Source organism: Myxine glutinosa, chromosome 2 (assembly GCF_964187855.1).
Source record: "Myxine glutinosa chromosome 2, kmMyxGlut1.1, whole genome shotgun sequence".
Classification (NCBI taxonomy): Eukaryota; Metazoa; Chordata; class Myxini; order Myxiniformes; family Myxinidae; genus Myxine; species Myxine glutinosa.
The window spans coordinates 31,162,856-31,173,325 of NC_136262.1; positions in this window are offsets into that span (position 1 = coordinate 31,162,856).

The following is a 10,470-nucleotide window of genomic DNA, read 5'->3' on the forward strand; positions in this document are numbered from 1 at the left end:
GTGTGCCAGGAGGAAACCTTTGCTGTCCAGAAAGAACATCAGGGCAAGACTAAAGGTTGCCAATGAACACCGTGGCAAAGACCTCGGCCCAGAGGATCCAAAAAACCTTGCTTCGGTTGAACCTTGCCTCTTGCCTTGGTTGAACACCGAGGCAAAGACCAGCACTTCTGGAACAATGTGCTCTGGACAGATGAGTCAAAGGTAGAGCTATTTGGCCACAGTACCAGAAGACATGTTTGGCGAAAACCAAAGACAGCATTTGATCACAAGAACCTGATACCAACTGTAAAGCATGGTGGTGGAAATATTATGGTTTGGGGCAGCTTTGCTGCATCAGGGCCTGGGCAGCTCACCATCATAGAATCCACTATGAATTCTTCATTGTACCAGAGGGTGCTTGAGGATAATGGGAGGCCATCTGTCGGAAAGTTGAAGCTCAACCGAAGGTGGACCTTGCAGCATGACAATGACCCTAAACATACCAGTAAATCCACCAAGGAATGGCTGAAAAGAAAGAAATGGCCCTCTGGAATGGCCAAGTCAAAGCCCGGATCTAAATCCCATCGAGATGTTGTGGGGGGATTTGAAACGAGCTGTGCATGCAAGAAACCCCTCAAACATCGCACAGCTGAAAGAATTCTGCATGGAGGAGTGGGCAAAACTTTCTCCCAGACGATGTCAGAGACTGGTAGACAGTTATAAGAAACGCCTACTTGAGGTTGTTTCTGCCAAAGGGGGCAATACCACCTATTGGAGCCAAGGGTGTACTTACTTTTTCCACATGCGAAATTTGCATTTATGTTTATTTTAATTATACAATGGACGACAAAATGTAAATGTTTCATTGTGGCGGACACGAAAGCACTGACGCGGTGACATCACCCCGCACACCAAGTGGGGATGGGCCACGCCAGGGAGAGAGGCGTGGCCTCACGATATACGCGGAGCGCGCAGCCCTGAGCAGCTTGGTGCTGCAGTTTGAGTACTTTGAATAAAGACTCTTTTATGAACCGCGTTGTCCGCTTGCTCTTTGCGTAAGCATTAGCGTGCGCAGCATCGCGCTTTATATGGTGACCTCGACGTTGGATCTGCCGTAGCGATCCTTCCGAACACGACGCCATTGCAATGGCCAACAACAAGGCAATGGCGATTAAACTTCCCGAATTTTGGGAGGCCCAGGCCGAAGTCTGGTTCGTTCAAGCCGAAGCCCAATTTCAGCTTCGGCGCCTCACCAACGACGACATGCGCTACTGCCACGTCGTCGCCTCCATCGGGCCCGGCACGGCCGCTCGAGTTGTGTCCGTCCTTCGCCACCCACCGGACGGCCACAAGTACGAGGCACTCAAGCGGCTACTCCTAGCCACGTTCGGCCTCACGGACGACGCACGGGCCGACCGCCTCCTGGATCTCCCCGAGCTCGGCGACACGCGCCCGTCGGTCAGAATGGACCATATGCTGTCACTGTTGGGCGACGAAGCCCCCAGTTCTCTATTCCGGGCGCTTTTCCGTCGCCAACTTCCAGCGCAGGTTCGCCTCGCGTTGGCCGGGACCGGGCTAACGGAACCCCGAGCATTGGCGGCCGAGGCGGACAAGTACTTCGCCGCTTCGGACACGTGGGCGAGAGTCGGCGTGGCCGTCACGGCCCTCATGGCTGATGCTGCTAATGCTGCTGATGCTGCTGTTCCACAGCATCAGCTTATACAGCATACGCAGCATGCTGATACGCACCTCGTGACCGCCGCCACGCCCCGCCCACCGCCGCAGCGAAAACCGCCACCGCGGGGAAACCCGCCAACTCCACCGGCCTGGCGGAGCCAACCGCGCTCCTCCAGCTCCACCACCTGGTGCTGGTTGCATGCCAAGTTTGGCCACGAGGCTCGGCAATGTCATCCGCCATGCTCCTTCAACAGGTCGGGAAACGCCCGGGCCGGCGCTCAATAGTGGCGATGAGCGCCGGCCGTTCGAGCAGCCTGCTGTTCATAACGCACACCTTATCTGGGCGCCGTTACCTGTGCGACACGGGAGCGCAGGTGAGTGTCGTTCCCGCCGGCACGTCAGACAAGCACGCCCCGGGCGGGGGCCCCGCGCTGCTTGCCGCGAACGGGACGCCCATCCGTACGTACGGAAAACGCTGCCTCTCTCTGCGGTTCGGAGGGCAGGTTTTCCGATGGACGTTCGTCACTGCCGACGTGCCCATGGCACTGCTTGGCGCGGACTTCCTGTGCGCTAATGGGCTCCTGGTCGACGTAAAGCGCAGACGTCTTGTCCAGGCCGAGACGTTCAGCTCGCTCGCTTGTGCGCTGCCCAGCTCGTCGAGCAGCTCAACGAGCGGCTTGCCAAGCGGTTTGCCGAACGGTTCGGTTCCGGCCACGTTGGTCTGTACGCTTCCGGCAGCGGACGCATTCACCCGCCTCCTCGCCGGCTTCCCGGCCCTCACGCGGCCCACCTTCTCGGCGGGGGCCGTCAAGCACGGCGTGGCCCATCACATCCCCACCGTCGGGCCACCGGTCTACGCCCGGGCACGCCGCCTCGAGCCGATGAAGCTGGCGGTGGCAAAAGCGGAGATCGCTACCCTGGAGCGACTCGGCATCGTTCGGCGCTCAGAGAGCGCTTGGGCGTCGCCGCTGCACATCGTGCCGAAGCCCGGCGGGGGATGGCGACCGTGCGGGGACTATCGCCGTCTCAATGACGCCACCACCCCCGACCGCTACCCCGTCCCCCACATTCAGGACTTTTCCGCCCGTTTGGCGGGCATGTCCTTCTTCTCGAAGGTGGACCTCATACGTGGCTACCATCAGGTCCCCGTCAGGCCGGAGGACGTCCCGAAGACGGCGGTCATCACGCCATTCAGACTCTTCGAGTTCCTGCGGATGCCCTTCGGTCTGAAGAATGCGGCTCAGGCGTTCCAGCGACTGATGGACAGCGTCCTGCGCGACTTGGATTTTGTCTACGTCTACCTGGACGATATCCTCGTCGCCAGCGTGTCCCGCGAAGAGCACCTACGCCACCTCCGCACGCTCTTCGAACGCCTGGGCCAGCATGGCCTGATTGTGAACCCCGCAAAGTGCCGGTTCGGCGCCGCCATAATCGATTTTCTGGGGCACCGTGTCACCAGGCACGGAGCCGTCCCCCTGCCGGCCAAGGTGGAGGCGGTGAAGGGGTTTCCGCGCCCCCGCACGATCAGAGGGCTGCAGGAGTTCCTGGGCATGGTGAACTTTTACCATCGGTTCCTGCCCCGTATCGCCCAGCTCCTGCGCCCCCTGCACGAAGCTCTCCGAGGTAAGCCGGGCAAAGGTGACGTTACCTGGACCGAGCAGATGGACACGGCGTTCACGGGCGCGAAGCTCGCCTTGGCTAACGCCACTATGCTCGCGCACCCGGCGCCCGATGCACCGATCGCCCTCACCACCGACGCCTCGGACTACGCGGTGGGCGCGGTGCACGAGCAATGGGTGCGTGGAGCTTGGCAACCGCTGGCGTTCTTTAGCCGGCAGCTTCGCCCGCCCGAACGCCGTTACAGTACCTTCGACCGCGAGTTGCTCGGGCTTCACTTGGCGGTCAGGCACTTCCGCCATCTGCTCGAGGGCCGTGCGTTCACGGCCTTCGTCGACCACAAGCCGCTGATCTTCGCGATGGGCAAGGTCACCGAGCCGTGGTCGGCCCGGCAGCAGCGTCACCTCTCGGCCGTGTCCGAGTACACCACGGACATCCGGCATGTCGCGGGGAAGGACAACCCGGTGGCGGATTGCCTTTCCCGGGCCGTCGCCCACGCAGTGCACCTCGGCATCGACTATGCCCAGATGGCAGCGGACCAGGCCGCTGACCCCGACGTCCAGGCCTTGCGGACCGCCGTCACGGGCCTCCGTGTCACCGAGGTGCCGTTCGACGGCGCAGGCGCGGCCCTCTTGTGCGACGTCTCCCTCGGGCGTCCTCGCCCCATCGTGCCCGCGGCTGGCAGCGCCAGGTGTTTGACGCCATCCACGGCCTGTCCCACCCGGGCGCGAGGGCCTCCCAAAGGTTGATCGCTGACAAGTTCGTCTGGCATGGCCTCCGGAAGGCCGTCTGAGGCTGGGCCAGGACGTGCCTCGCGTGCCAGCGCGCCAAGGTGCACCGGCACACCCAGGCCCCATTGGCCCCGTTCACGGTGCCGGAACGCCGGTTTGACCACGTCCACGTGGACCTGGTGGGACCTCTGCCCCCCTTGCGGGGTTTCACCCATGTCCTCACCATGGTGGACCGCACCACCCGGTGGCCGGAGGCCGTGCCCTTGGCGTCGAGGACGGCGGCGGATGTCGCGCAGGCTTTCATCGCCACCTGGGTCGCCCGGTTCGGCGCCCCCTCAGACATCTCGTCCGACCGCGGCCCCCAGTTCACCTCGGAGCTCTGGGGGGCGGTCGCGCAGGGGCTCGGGGTCCGGCTGCACCGAACCACGGCATACCACCCCCAGGCTAACGGCCTGTGTGAGCGATTTCACCGCTCATTGAAGGCCGCGCTCCGGGCCACCCTCCGCGACGGCGGCTGGGTCGACAGGCTCCCCTGGGTCCTGCTGGGCCTCCGGACGGCGCCCAAGGAGGACCTGCGCGCATCCGCGGCGGAGTTGGTCTTCGGGCAACCGCTGCGGGTGCCGGGCGAGTTCCTCCCCGACTCCACGGCACCATGGTCCGCGGCACAGCAGCGCTCCGCTCTGCAAAAGACCGCCCAGAGGTTCACCCCGGTGCCAACGGCATGCCACGGGCACCCACCGACGCACGTCGCCCTGGAGCTTCGCACGGCGGAGTACGTGTTTGTCCGCCACGATGCCCACCGGACACCACTGCGGCCCCCGTACGACTGGCCTTTCCGCGTGCTGGAGACCGGGGCGAAGCACTTCACCCTGGACATCGGCGGTACTCCTGACCGCGTTTCTGTAGACCGCCTCAAGCCGGCCCACCTCAACGTGGACCATCCACCGCCAGTGGCCCGACCCCCGTGTCGGGGCCGCCCCCCTGCGGGCGGACCCCCGGCACCGCCCAGCCCCGCCGCCACGCCGCCCCCCGGTCCTGCTGCCGGAGGCATCCCAGATGGCATCCCTGCATCCCAGACGCCGCCAGTCGCCAGGGGGCGCTTCGGCCGGGTCATCCGTTTGCCCCGCAAACTGACCCTTCAGGTGCGCGGGGATTCTGGGGGGGCGCGTGTGGCGGACACGAAAGCACTGACGCGGTGACATCACCCCGCACACCAAGTGGGGATGGGCCACGCCAGGGAGAGAGGCGTGGCCTCACGATATACGCGGAGCGCGCAGCCCTGAGCAGCTTGGTGCTGCAGTTTGAGTACTTTGAATAAAGACTCTTTTATGAACCGCGTTGTCCGCTTGCTCTTTGCGTAAGCATTAGCGTGCGCAGCATCGCGCTTTATCATGATATTTGTTATATTATATCACCTTTATCTATCAATATTGTTGAAATGAAGATCAAATAGCTGTATGTTGAAATATGTTGAAAAAGCGAAAACTTTACATGGGGTGTACTTACTTTTTCACGTGACTGTATATCCAGAGAGACATCCCTGATCTCATGTCTGACATTGAGGGCCTCTATCCATTGTTGGGAGAGCAAAGCATCATGTTATCCATTCTGGCTGATCACAATCTGATGGAAGCCAAGTTGACATTCACTTTTGTTGGACATTCCAGCCTTGTTACCCCCAACAACTTGCCATCTTTGGGCTTCAATAAGTCTACACAGTTTGTCAATGGAGGTATACAACGATATCGCTACCTTCTCCAAACCTTGACCAGGTGTGTGAAAGTGTTTCTTCAAGTTGATACCCTTACCGTCCTGCACATTCCTGGTGCGCAGAATTGTCTCCTCCAGTGAGACGAAAATTTGAGTTTGATTTTTTTTTTTGGAAAAGTACTATTTTGTAGATGTCCTTAACTTTCTCCATTTGTATATTTACATTTATAAGATTGAATCTTGCTAGTAAGACTATTTTCCCTTCCTTATCCCTGCGTTTAGTCTCAACTTCAATGTGAGTTAGTGCACTTGGGGCCTCGAGGTCTAATCTATCCGTAGGGTCTATTGCTGTTCCAACATCTACACGAAGATACTTTTATTTTGCTGCCACTTATTGCCAGATATATTTAATTAAATACGGTCCAATTTTCATGAAGCGTCACAGGGAATAACGAGAGTTTATAATTAATCTGCATCATTCTTTTTTTAAACAGGGGTCAAGACCCTTATAAGAGCCGGATTAACACGTGGAAGGCGATAAGAGAAGCAGGGAGAACGTGGACAAATGTTTCGTAAAAATAGAAAGCCATGATGAGATCCATCCATGAAAGGTGAGAGGGAAAAACAGGACAATCCATTTTCAGATTTATCCATTTTCAGAGGTGAGAACTGAGAACTAGAATGGCACTCGGGACTCGGTAGAGCGGCAATGGTGAAGAATGATGTCCAGAAATTGAAAATAATTATCTTATCCGAATCCAGATCTTCACCAAAATCGAATCATTTCGTTCTTATCAAACAACTAACCCGTCCACCAAATTTCGGCCGAATCCATCTACAACAACTTTTTGAGATATTCTGATCACAGACAGGCAGACAGACAGGCAGACAGACAGGCAGACAGGCAGACAGACAGACAGACAGACAGACAGGCAAACATAAACCCTATCCACCCTTGGTGGTGGACGTAAAAGGGGACGATGGAGTTGCGGTGAATGCAAAGGTTCGATGTGTGGATGACGACAAGACATGTGTTCCTTGCTAACCTGTAATTTAATGAACACTGGATGTTTATTACTCCCGCCAGGGAGTAATGCATTCGATCGTGTCCGCGTGTGTGTTCGTGTGTTTGTGAACAAGATATCTGGAAAAGTTCTGAACGGATTTGGATGAAAGTTGGTGGGATGATTGCCCTTGGGATAAGGAAGAATTGAATAGTTTTTGGTGAAGCTCAGGATATTATTCCGGATCCAGGAATTTTTTGAAGGATTGTTTACCATTGGAAGACAGGGCTCATTTTTTTAAACATTATCTTCTATATATTCTATATTTAACATTGTGATATGAAAATAGTTTTCATATTTGTTGTAAATGTAGTTTAAACTCGTGGTTATGCGTTAGAGCGGTGTATTTTGTTAGCAGCGTCGTCTTCAAGGTTCTTTTTTTTCCTAATAAAGACATATTCTGTCATTTTAAAACCACAAAGTGTGTATTAGGTTTCCCCGTTTCATAAAATGTATCGTTTGATACGTACAATGCTTTAAAACTGTTAATTTTTTTATATTTTTTATTTTACCTCAGAAGAGATATCAACATTTAGTGATTTACCTCAGCGAATGTCAATCGCGGTGTCAGTATTTGATGAACATATAAAGACTTAGGTGACTTATAAGTGTGACCAGCATGTGCACGGGATTCTTCCCAGAAGAATGAGTGATCGCATTAGCTTGTACGACATAAAATGAGCGAGTTTTGTTTTGGCGTTTGGGCCAGTTTTACATGTTGTATCCCTAAGGAATGAAACGAACGTTTTTCTTGGCTTACAATTTTATTTGAAGTCGCACATGCCTCAAAATACACTCACTTATATAGAATTGAACGCTGAATCCGAAAATGTAAGTGAAATTGCCTTGTTTTTTTTTACATTATCTTCTATATACTGTATTCTAAATATATATATCTGTGCAGTGTCTGTCTTGTGTTGTTTTGTCTTGTTTTGTGTTGTCAGTGAACTACTCCCTCAAACTTTTGTGAAATCGTACTATTCCAACGACCCACGGCGGGAGTATGCGCTCTACTGAGTGGCGTTCTAGTTATGTGGTTGCAATGACATATTAGATGACCCTTGTCAGACCGTAAATCATACGACTACTGGGATTGTACCCCATAGTTTATTTCGGGGTTTGGAGAGGTAACTCAACAAGGTAGGATGGTTTTTCTTTCGTTTCTCCATTTCCAGTTCCCCTAACTGACAAGACTCGTTAGACTAACAAACTTTCCATCCCTAAATTCCTTCCAAATGACTCACCAGTGGGATCATTCCCATGTAATTTCTCTTCTTTCTCTCTCCCTCTGTCTTTGCTCTGTGTGTGTGTGTGTGTGTGTGTGTGTGTGTGTGTGTGTGTGTGTGTGTGTGTGTGTGTGTGTGTGTGTGTGTGTGTGTGTGCTTAAGGCATAGTTCATGTTAGGTGAGCCCCTTTCTGTCTATAAATAATCATGTGTCTTCCCTGCAACCCCAAACCTTTCCCATCTTTGTTTACTAATCATTAAACTTGTTAGCCCGTCCCCGACACAGCAGGAGACGGAGTATTATAATCACGTCGGTAATCGTGTGTCTTTCTGGGCCATAACTTTTTTTTACCATTTCAGTTTTGTCATCAAGTTTCCAACAAAGCTTTGTTATGACAATATTGAGAAGGCAAATTAATAATTTGGTCAAAAGGTCAAAGGTCAGCCTCACATAAAATCATCAATCATCATCCGATTGACCTGAAATTTTAAGAATTTGCATATTGGGTTGCTGAGTTGGGTCACCAATCAAAAGCAACAAGCCAATTGTTTGTTTTTTTTAGATCAAAAGGTCAAAGGTCAAGGTTGCGTGAAATCGCCAATTTTAATCCGATTGACCTGAAATTTTAACAATTTGCATATCGGGTCACAGAATTGGCTTTACCAATCAAAAGCTAGAAGCTGATTAATATTTTAGATCTAAAGCTCAAAGGTCAAGTCAGCATAAAATCATCAATTTTCATCCTGTGTTTTTTAACTGTTGATGTTTGTGTTGATGTGTTGATGTTGATGTTTGTGTTTTTGTTTCTCTGGACTATCCACCCACCACGGATTTTAAATTCAATAATCACGTGCTTTGAATGATCGTGTGTGAAGCCAAATTGCATCAAATTCATAACGGTCGTTTGAACGTCAGGTTCTTAATTTAGTTTTGGCATCTCGACTCAACAAAAGGCCTGTTACAACTGGTGTCAATCAAAGTGGGATTCCAACCAGGGGGACTTAAGTAAAGAAATAAAATTCAAATAAAATTGGTGTCGGGAGAGTGTAAATTCAAAATTGAGCGACATCGGCTTTTCATTTTATTCAATCATGTTGGGAAACTTCCTTTTTGTTTTAAGTAATAAACATGATGGAGGATGTGCGTGACTCAAATGAAGATGGACAATATGGATGTGACTGTAACAAATGATGAAATCTATACGAGAAAAGGAACGTACGTGTGTGCGGGTTCCAGACCCCTCGATACCTTTCGACCCATTGACACCATGAAGACCCCTCAATAAACTAAGATTCTAAACGACTTTAAGTCCCTTAAGACTTCCAAGACCCTTTAAGTCTCATAAGATCCTTAATACCGCTAAGTCCCTTTAGACCCCCAAGACCCTAAAACCCCATAGACCCATAATACCACTGAGACACTTAAGACCCTTTAGACTCATAAGACCCTAAAGACCCCAAAGACCATTCAGACCCTTATGACTCTAAGACCTTTTAAGACCCCGAAGATTAATGCACCCAAGACTCGCTAGACCCTTAACACTTTCTCAACCCCTAACACACCTAAGATGCTTTAGACTCCGAAAACCCTTTAAGAACAAAGACCCCCAAACTCTATAAGACCCCTAAGACCTTTAAGAACATGTTTGACCCAAAGACCCTATGACCCCCAATACTCTTTATGACACCCCCCCCCCCCTAGACCCTCATTAACCCAATACCCATCCCTTTAGACCCTTTATAACCCAAAGACCCTTAATGCCCCTAAGACTCATTAAACCCCTAAGACCCTCAATACATCGAAGACCCTTTAGACCCCCTAACACCCTTTAGGACCCTAAATACCCTCATGACCCCAAGACACTTAAGATCCCTAATACCATACCCTTAAAGATCCCTGAACATGAGAGAATCAATGGCCATTTTTCTAGATATTGGCGAAATTGATGGCTGGTCAAGTGAAAATGAAGGCCGATTTCACAGATGGCCAGGCAGAGACTAGGGCTAGCCAAGAGAAAATGGAGGTCAGCTTAGAGGCCTAAATGGAGGCAGGCCAGGAGAACACGGTGGCAAAATCGGAGGCGAGCAGGGTGGAATGGCAGAAAATGATGGCCGGCATCAATGTTAAAATGGAGGTTGGCCTCCATAAAATGGTAGAGAAGTTGAAGCAAATTTTTTTTTTTTTTTTGGATACAAGTTCTAGGCTCGTGAAAGAGCTAACATTAATCACACAGAAAGTCAAACCGGCGCATAAAACACAAAATAAGGGGAGCGGTAGACAAGATGGGGAGAGAGGGGGAAGGACACAAACACAACATTTGAGAGCAGGGACATCGAGAGAAATGTGGGAGGGAGAGGGCTTGGGGTGAGGTGGGAGAGGTATGAAACATATGGACACTGCAAGGACTTCCAGGAAAGAAGTTCGAATTTCAAAAAAGTGTATCTGGGGTGAATTAGCTGGGGTAGA